The sequence below is a fragment of the Notothenia rossii genome, assembly GCF_949606895.1.
Source record: "Notothenia rossii genome assembly, chromosome: 2".
Lineage (NCBI taxonomy): Eukaryota > Metazoa > Chordata > Actinopteri > Perciformes > Nototheniidae > Notothenia > Notothenia rossii.
This window is the reverse complement of record NC_136904.1, coordinates 3986396-3996217: the sequence shown is the minus strand read 5'-3', so window position 1 is coordinate 3996217 and position 9822 is coordinate 3986396. Positions and strand designations below refer to the sequence as shown.

Sequence of the window (9822 nt, the reverse complement as noted above, 5' to 3'; positions counted from 1 at the left end):
TACACATATTTCTGGGTGCATTCCATATTTTAAACACACAAACATTGAAAACTTTATGATTATGATGATTATTATTATTATTATTATTAATAATAATAATGTTTTTGTGTGTAGTTTAGGAAGGGGCGGCGCCCAGCGCCCTCTATAGGCCAGCCTCCACTGCTTATAATGTGAGTCTCGTGTCTGTTACATTTAATTTCTGGCAAATCTAATGAGCTGGCGTGGTACACCTTGGGAACATTATGACAGACGAAAACGAAAATGTCACTCAGGAATTCCACAGTGTAAGCGAGTCACCAGGAGCACGTTCCGGAGGCGTCGGAGGGCATCAACAACGGGTAGGCTATATCAGTTCTTAAATGTGCATTAGCATTAGCATTGTCCACTTCATATTGTGCTGATGCATTGGTCTTAAATCATATATAGTGCAAGGCAAGCTTATTTAATAAGTTTTGTTCACGTTAAATGTGCAGTGGATTCCTAATGTATCGAGTTTTAACGTTTTAATTTTAATAATAAATGGTCAACCATACATTTTCTCCCTCCTTTCCAGAATCAGTGGAGCAATTTATTAAATACAATTCTTCAATTTTGAACGGTGCTTATTTTGTATAACCGTGTGTAATAAAGTACATTCTGTCATTTTACAGGGGCATCAAATGAATCTGCCGCAGTTTGGAGGGTGAGACTTTTTCTGTTGGCTATGGCGGACCAATCCGTCCTTCCAGCACCTACAGAGAGAAGCCGATTGTCAAGAGAAGGTTTAGGTAAATAATTAAATAGTTTTGAAAAATGAGCATCCACTTGCGGATTCATTATCTGCACAGAAAATGCACACCATTTTTGCACACCAATCAACTTCATTGAAGACTTTTCAATGTTTGATCTGAATATTATTTCTGTATGGCCTGGGTGCAAGGTTGAAAACATTAAAAAATAATCTCTGTAATCCATCACCTCAATTTATGTTATACTTAATTATTTAATATTAGGAGATTGATATTGGTTACTTTTTAAGCTGCTTGTTTCGTCCATCAAGTTCTTCTAAACCTTTTCATCATCCAACCCACAGATGGCCTCATCTTCTGCCTCTGCGGCCCTTAGACCTGCAGGAGCACCCTCTGCTTCGGCCACCTCTACCTCGGCCACTGATTCGGAAGGAGTACCCTCTGCCTCGGCCGCCTCTACCTCGGCCGCCACTGAAACTGTGGGATCAACCGCTGCCCCCTTACCCCCATCAACTTCTGTATCTATGGAAGCTGAAGAATGTAAAAAATATCTTATTATGAATTCATCTCAGGAGATTTTCGAAAATAAACATAGTAAAAGACGGTTGGATGTAATTGTTACCTCTTGTCAATCAACAGGTGGAAAGTTTGCATTCCGCACAATGGGTAAATGCTGGGACTCCAGAGGTAAAGCTTTATATGGCTGTATAGTTCAGTATTTGCAGTGTATATACTTTTTAATAAGGACATTAACATTTCATGCACCATTTTTACTTTCAAGGTTTTTTAAAGGTGGTCACGTTTGGAACAACCAAACAGGTATTTATAGATAATGGTGTTTTATACATAATTAACACAGTGTATTGGTTTTGAATGTAAGCAAACTAAATACCCTGTTCTCATCCTTTATATATTATTATATATAATTATATATATTATAATAATTAATTATATATATATTATTATTATTATATATTATTTATATATCCTCTTAAAAGAAAGAAACATGTTTTTTTTCTAGGAATTCATTCAATGACTTTTTAATTGATGATTCTGATGAGGAGGAAGAGGACGAGGCTTTTGGGGCTTTGGAAAGTGAGGTCTTTCCCGTGGTGAGTTTTATTTGTCATTGTTAAAAAATAGTACAACATTTGTTTCCAGGAACTGATAATGACACTAAATGCAATAATTTCGCTACATTTCCGAAAGCACCAGTACCCAAGACAGATAACCCCTCTTCACCAATCACCAGTCATGTATAATGGACTTTATACATTTTAAATGATTTAGGAAGAAGTGGATCTGGCCGTCCTTTTAAGTGACTTCAAAAAGGAATTCGTTTCTGATGGCCTAGTCAGTAATATCTGCATCAGGAGGAAGAAACTTCTTGAGAGTGCAATAAAAGCCATCTCAAGGGTTACATTCTGATGGAACAATTCCCCCGACATAGAATTTGTAGGAGAAGATGGAGATGACTTGGGAGGACCACAGAGAGTTTTTCAGGTCTGAATAACCTCATTTAGTGTATGATTCTTAATCATAATGTGTCCTCGTTTTCAGGTTGACTGCAAAGTTCTCAATTGATTTATTGTAGACTCTTAATGATAGAAGTACAGACATCCATGGGAATATTCGAGGGAAAGGCTGGTCAGGTCTTCCTTACCTATGACCAAGCGGCATTAGATGGCCACAAGTATTTCCAAGCAGGCCGCCTAATTGCGTGGTCAGTGGCACACGGAGGTCCGTGTATCAAAGCCCTGGATCCCAGCCTGTACCAGCTGATGTGCAGCCAGGAGCCTCAACTGGAGCAATTTGACTGCAGTGTGCTGCCTGATCCGGATGTTCAAAGCAGAGTAAAAAGGGTGCCTGATTATTTTTATGTTATTAATTCATATTTGTTAGGATTTCATAGAAACAAATACATTCCTTCTTGGTCAGTGAAAGTTTGTAAAAGCATAAAAAGCATTTCTACTAAACCTTTGTAATCTACATTGTTTTATCTCTAAGATCCTACAGTGCAAGACTGCAGAGGACCTGTCTGCCCTCCAACAAGACTTGGGGGACTGGATCTCTGAGTGTGGCGTCCCTGGCATCTTCAGTGCCACTATCTGAGAAATTCCGAAGATTTATTCCTATGTAGTTAAGCACTACATATTTCTCAGGTAAAAAAAACACTTATAAACAAAAAACTATAAAGTCAGAGACATTATAAAACACTGTTAATATAAAAGCCATAACTTACTGTATGCTACTAATATTTAACATTTTGAACACTGAATATTTGGTGTTTTCCTTAACGTAGGTTAAAATGTTGCAAATTATGTATGCTCTTTCCTATTATCACTGCTTTTTAGTCTTTTCCAAAAAAACACATCAGTTTTTCTTCAGGTTATATACATGTTTGATCTTTGTTGGCTTATAGAACGGCCAAGATGGTGAACCAATTCACGGAGGGCATGAATGCTTTTGGGAACCTGTGGGACCTGGTCAGGAACAACTGGATTGCCTTCCTTCCCTGCTTCACCAACATGAGGACCCCGCTGACAAAATCCTCCTTTAAGGCCATATTCAAATATGAATACAGTCCAAGAGGAACAAATCACCGGGAAGAAGAGGAGGACACGATATACAGCTGGGAGTTGGTCCTAAACCTCATCGAAGGTACATTTGATACCTTAAGGGAAATGTAAAAGCACCTCATATGAAATGACTATAACTCAGTAAATACTGTTATTGATGGATGCTTTACAAAAAGAAAATCGATTTAATTTAATATCAATGTAGCTAAAGCAAATACAAAAAGGGGCAAATACACATGTTGATGTCAATATACCATAAAGCCAAATAAATGTAAACTACATTATTGATTAATGTTTGATGTTAAATTACTTTAGTGATATTATTGTGTTCCACATTTGACTTTAAAAATGAAAATAAATATTATTCCAATATACTTTTTGGCAGACAAGCTGACTGAACTGACATTTGAGGACCTGCTGATTTTCATCACTGGGGCAGATGAAGTTCCAACGCTTGGCTTTCCAAACAAGCCCTCCATTGACTTTTATACACGGGAGGCCGGCATGCGTCGTTTGCCCTATGCCTCAACCTGTGCTATGACGTTGTTCCTACCAAGAGGCATCACAGATGAACAAGAGCTTCACAACATAATGAACCAGTCAGTGAAAGACTCGTGGGGCTTTTTAAAGGTCTAGAAAAATAGACAAGGAGGAAGAGAGGAGTAGGAGGAGGATTGGGAGGGTGTGCAGAGTATACCGATAAGATGAGGGAGAAAGTATTACTGCAATTTTGCACTGGGAGAAATTTGACATTATTGCCATAAATATGGAAACTTTGTTTGAACTTTGTCACCAACATTGTCAGGAAGTGCACTAATGATACCTCAATTGTTGCTTTGTTCTCAACGGTTAATTTTTGACTCCCTACTTATAAATGCTCTGATGTTAATACCATATGTTATTGCAAAGCTCGTCATACAAAGTTTTAAAATGATGTTACTTTAATAAAAGTACATTGGATGTAACATTGTGCAAAATGTCCCTTATGCTGCTGCTGGTAAAGATAGGGATACATGTAACTCCTGGCTGGTAGCTAAATGTATAATAATATATCATCATTTATTTGTTGTTTTATTTGTTCATAAACTTAAGTCATACTACAAGTTGCAGTTTTATGGGCGTTCAAGTGCCAAACAATTTCTTGTCCTGTGAGCAGTAACTTCTAACTTGGCCCTGTTTTAAGAGGGACCTTGTATTAGCCTGGTTCGGAAGCTCAGAATTGTGTTCTATTCCTTTGATTTGTTAAATAAGGCTGCCAGATCTTCAGAAAGGTGTTATATCCTTTTCTAAGACTATATGTGATCTTTTCAAGATGAATACAACTGTTCATTTCTGAAGACCATCTATCAAGGAGGAGAGGAGAGTCAGATTTCCATGTTAGTGTTATGCATTTCCTAGCCACACATAAAGCAATTTCCATAAATTTAATTTGGGATTTAGTTAAAGATCTTTTGAGACTTGTGAAATCGCCCAGTAAGCAAAGCTCAGGATCTAAAGGGAAGGTAGATCCTGTGATCTTGGTTAAGGTGTCACACAAATCGTACCAAAAGCACCTTTCTTTTGTGCAAAGCCAGGTACAGTGTAGGAAGGAGCCGACCTCAATACCACACCTGAAGCACATCTCTTGACAGCTAGGGCTTGGATCTATGTAGTTTCTGTGGGGTGAGGTACAGTTGATGGAGGAAATTATAGTGAACCAGTCTGTACCTGGCATTAATAGTGGCTGACAAACTGTCTTTACATAAATCTGACCAGAGCTGTTCATCAATTGCTACATCCAGATCTGACCCCCATCTCGCTCTAGATTTGTGTAAACCTGGCTTTGGGCCCTCATTCAGCAGTAAAGAGTACATTTTAGAAATACCTTTGTATACATTTCCCTCATGAAGCAGTTTCTCCACATCAGCCAACACAGGTAAAGTTATCTCAGGGCCCAGGTTGGCTCTAAGAAAGGATCTTAACTAAAGATAGCAGAAGAAGGTCTTGTTGGACAAGTCCTATTTCCTCTTTAATTGTTCAAAGGACATGAGGAGTCTTTTTTCGTAGCAATCTTCCAAATGTTGGATTCCCTTATGATGCCAAGTTTCCAGAATCTTGTTATTGAGAGTCATGGGTATGAATTCATTTTGTCTCAGAGGTGACTTTGGTGACAGTCCAACTTTCAGTCCCAGACTTCTATGAGTCTCACACCACATTTTAATCAAATGCCTTAAAATAGGGTTGTCTGTCTTCTTGGATATAGTCCTGGGGTTCCATTTATAAATAAAATCGCTGAACACTTTTTCTTTCAGGGCGTGCAATCCAATTTGTATCCAGGATGGGGCACCATCGCCCTCAAAAAAGGTTGAAACAAATTGCATTTGAGCCGCCAAATAATACTTTTAAAAACATGGTAATCGAAGGCCCCCTGATCTGTAATCCCACGTTAATTTCTCCTTAGATACCCTGGCCACCTTACAGTTCCATATAAACTGTCTAACATGTTTATTGAGGGTATAAAAAAAAGTTTGAGGCAGTTGAATGGGTAAGGACCGGAAAAGATACTGTAGCCTTGGAAGTATATTCATTTTCACACAGTTAACTCTGCCAATTAGAGTAATGGGTAAACTCATCCACCTTTGTAGATCACTTTCAATTCTACTGAACAATGGGAGGTAGTTCAGTTTGTATATATTTGTAAGGTCATTATCTATAGTTATCCCAAGATATTTTATATTATTAACCCACTTAAATGGGCGTGTACGTTGATACTCAGTGTAATCAAAGTTAGTTAGTGGAATGATTTCACTTTTCTCTTGGTTTACCTTATATCCTGACATAACACCATAAGCATTTAGCAGGGTCTGTAATTTGGTGAGGGAGTTACCAGGGTCTGTCAAGTACAAAAGTACATCATCTGCCAGGAGATTAATTTTATGATTTGTCTGATCCACTCTAAAACCCTTTATATCAGGATCCTGTCTAATTGCTTGAGCTAGGGGCTCAATAGCCAAGACAAAAAGCCCTGGAGACAGAGGGCAGCCCTGTCGGCTTGATCTACTCAGGGGAAACGCAGCAGAGATCTGACCATTAGTACTAATTTTGGCCCGGGGTTGATGATAAAGAGTTTTAACCCAATTAATAAACAACTGACCAAACCCAAACTTGGCCAAGACTTTAAATAAATATGGCCACTCCAGCCCGTCGAAGGCCTTTTCAGCGTCTAAAGCTACAGCTATACTGGGCTCAGTCTTTGACTTTGTTAGGTGGATAATATTAAAGAGCCTAAGTTATCAGCTGATGAACGTTTAGAAATAAAACCACTCTGGTCCGGATTAATTAATTGTGGCAAACATTGGCCAAGCCTGTTAGCCAGGGCCTTAGATATTAATTTATAGTCCGAATTCAATAATGAGATACAGTAGGTCGAAATGAAGAGCACTTTAATGGATCTATATTTTGTTCGTGGATCACAGTGATTATGGCAGTAGAGAATGATTCAGGCAGAGTTTGAGTTTTTGATGCTAAGTTAATTACATCCATGATGAGTGGGGTGAGTAAATCCTTAAATTCTCTGTAAAATTCTGGTGGGAAACCATCTTCCCCTGGCAATTTATTAGATTGCAATGAGCACAAAGCCTTTTCAATTTCTTTCTGAGTGTAGGGAAGATCAAGTTTACCGTAATTTTCGGATTATAAGGCGCACCTGAATATAAGCCGCAGCAGCTAAATTGAATGATGTGTACATATATAAGCCGCACTGGACTATAAGCCGCAGGTGTTTTAATGTTTAATTACCATATGTAAGGGTTCGTGCACAGAGGGGATTGTCGGGAAAGAGATGGCTGTTTGAGGAAGCTCCCATTTATTAACATTTCAACAAACAAGTTGCATATTTGCATAACGTATTCAAGTGTTAGCATTTAGTGCAATAGTAGCTACAGAACATGTGCTGTGTAAACTGTACTGTATCACATAGCGTTTCAGACACACACACTTTTCAACTTTCAAACTTAAACGGTGCGCTCCCAGCGCACGTACCGGCAGTGATCTACAGCAGCGGTTTTCAACCAGTGGTACGGGGACAAACTGTCTCGCTCTCGTAATGTCTGTCTGTCTTGCTCTCGTTCTGTCTCTCGTACCACTCTCGGTTCCACTTTTACTTTTGCGCGCTACCTGTCTCACTCTTTTCCGGCCTCCAGCTTTTCCTGCTGGAGCCCGCCGCTTAAAGGTGGGGGGCGCGGACCGGCCATAGAGCCCATAGAGTTAAAGGTGGTGGACTGTAACCTGTAAAATCCATAGATTTAGGAGGTCCCCTAGTGGCCGTTAGCTGTAAAAATACGTAGATTAGCCGCACCGTTATATAAGCCGCAGCGTCGAAAAATTGGGAAAAAGGCGCGGCTTATAGTCCGAAAATTACGGTATTTTGGTCTTCCTGATCAAGCTTTGGCAAGTCAATAGTGGACAGGAATTCATCAATTTTAGTCAGATCTTCTGGTGATTCCGATGTGTATACATTTGCATAAAACTGTTTAAATGTGTCATTAATTTCTACCGTGTTATGTGACACTGAACCCGCTTCAGTTTGAATTGCGTTAATTGTTCTTGAGCTTTCCTCTTTTCTCTGTTGCCAGGACAGAGTTGTATGTGCCTTCTCTCCCAATTCATAATACTTTTGTTTAGTTCTTAAAATGGCTTTTTCAATTTTATAAGTGTGTAGCGTATTGTATTTGAGCTTCATGTTTAACAGCGATTGGTGTAATACCTTGGACCCAGATTTTTGAAACTCCTTTTCCAATTTCAAAATATCTGTTTCCAGTTTTTCTATTTCTGCCATATATTTATTTTTATTTATTTTTTATATAAGAGATTATTTGTCCCCTTAAATAAGCTTTAAGTGTGTCCCATAGTATAAAACTATTGGGGGAGGAAGGACAGTTAGTCTCACAGAATAGCTTTATCTGGTCCCTAATAAAAATGCAAAAATCTGGTTTTTGAAGAAGGGTAGGGTTCAGTCACCATCTATATGAGTTAGTTGTTTTTTCTGGCATCAAAATAGAAAGGGTCAAAGGAGAATGATCAGACAGGGTCCTAGATAAATATTCTGATTCCAATGCTCTATGAACTAGCTGCGTTGATAAGAGAAAAAGGTCGATCCTAGTATGAGACTTATGGGGACAGGAATAGAAAGAGTAGTCTCTGCTTTGTTTCTGTCTCCAAACATCTGTCAAATTTAGATTTTTCATAAATGCCAGGGTGGTTTTGGCAGCTTTTGATTTAGATACTTCCAAGGATGACTTATCCAGAATAGGATCCAGGCAAAAATTAAAATCACCCCCTACCAGTATGTTTTGTCATCCCCCTGACACCTTAAGAAAGATATCTTGAATAAAGGATGCATCATCATGGTTGGGTGCATATAAGTTTAAAAGTGTCCAGGGTTCTGAGTAAATCTGACAATTAAGTAATACATATCGGCCTGTTGGATCAATAATAGTTTCTCCAATCGTCACTGGAATGTTTTTATTTATTAAAATAGCTACTCCCCTGGCTTTGGTGTTAAAGGATGATGAAACTACATGTCTTACCCAGTCTCTCCTCAGTTTATTATGCTTCTGTGCGGTAAGATGGGTTTCTTGTCGGAAAGCAATATCAATTTTCAGTTTTTTCAGGTGTGTCAAGACTCTTTTCCTTTTAACCAGTCCGTTTAGTCCATTCACATTAAATCTAACAAATGTATATGCCCTGTTCATCAACAATAAGAGTATACAATGATCATGGTATTACGGCCTCTTTGTGAAGTCACCATGTAAGTGTAAATGTATCTCCCGCAGTAAAGTGGCAAAAAGTAAGATAATGCACTGACAATAGAAAGAAAAAAAAACTCCTGAACATCCGACACCATCTACCCTATCAAATTGGGATGTGCACCTTGCACTTAACAAGCGTGGCATGTCTTCCGCACAGTAAACATCTCACTAAACCCAGGGCTCTGTCTGAAAAATTTATTATCATATCAAAATTATCCAATATTGAGTGAAACAAAGTGTTTACAAACACTGAAGAAAAGGAAAAAAGAAAAAACCTGTTTGAAATTACCTTATACGGTATCTATGAAACCAGTCTAACAAATGTAAACTTTGAATGCTGTCATCACTTGTATTATCTAGAATGTCTTTAATATACCAATAGTGACGACAGTTTAAACATGAAGACACAGCAACTCGTGGGAACTACTGTTGCCCGACTGGTTTTCAAACACCTGTTATCTCCGTTGAGGTCCTGCTGGAGTCTCACGCTGGAATGCCGCCGCCTCCTTTGGTGTTTGGAAGAATCTTCTCCCTCCATCGGGGAGCGTGATCCTCAATGTTGCAGGATGGAGTGAGGCAAACAGAATATCCCTGGATCGAAGCTCCGTCTTAACCCGGTCATACTCCTTTCTGCGTTTCACCAAGCTAGCGCTTGGGTCGGGAAAAACCAGCACGGGCTTACCGTGGTACTTGATGGGACCATTATTTTCTCTGGACCGCTGTGCG

General features: G+C 38.9%; 2 protein-coding genes and 1 long non-coding RNA gene across 5 annotated transcripts in view; 2 read left to right on the top strand and 1 right to left on the bottom strand.

Annotated features, from left to right (window-relative positions):
* The window catches only part of LOC307028545 (uncharacterized protein), a 151682-nt gene that overhangs the window by 68743 nt on the left and 73117 nt on the right, over positions 1 to 9822 (top strand). The gene's annotated exons all lie outside the window — the stretch shown is intronic.
* The window catches only part of LOC307028548 (uncharacterized protein), a 72193-nt gene that overhangs the window by 41848 nt on the left and 20523 nt on the right, over positions 1 to 9822 (bottom strand). The window lies entirely within an intron of this gene.
* On the top strand, positions 1266 to 4298 carry LOC307028550. Of its 2 annotated transcripts, XR_013805029.1 has the most exons (7): positions 1266 to 1415; positions 1510 to 1547; positions 1750 to 1840; positions 2289 to 2590; positions 2736 to 2890; positions 3151 to 3389; positions 3693 to 4298. It is a non-coding gene; the product is annotated as an uncharacterized lncRNA (long non-coding RNA). The 2 variants fall into 2 exon arrangements; XR_013805030.1 differs by having other exon boundaries at positions 1750 to 2590.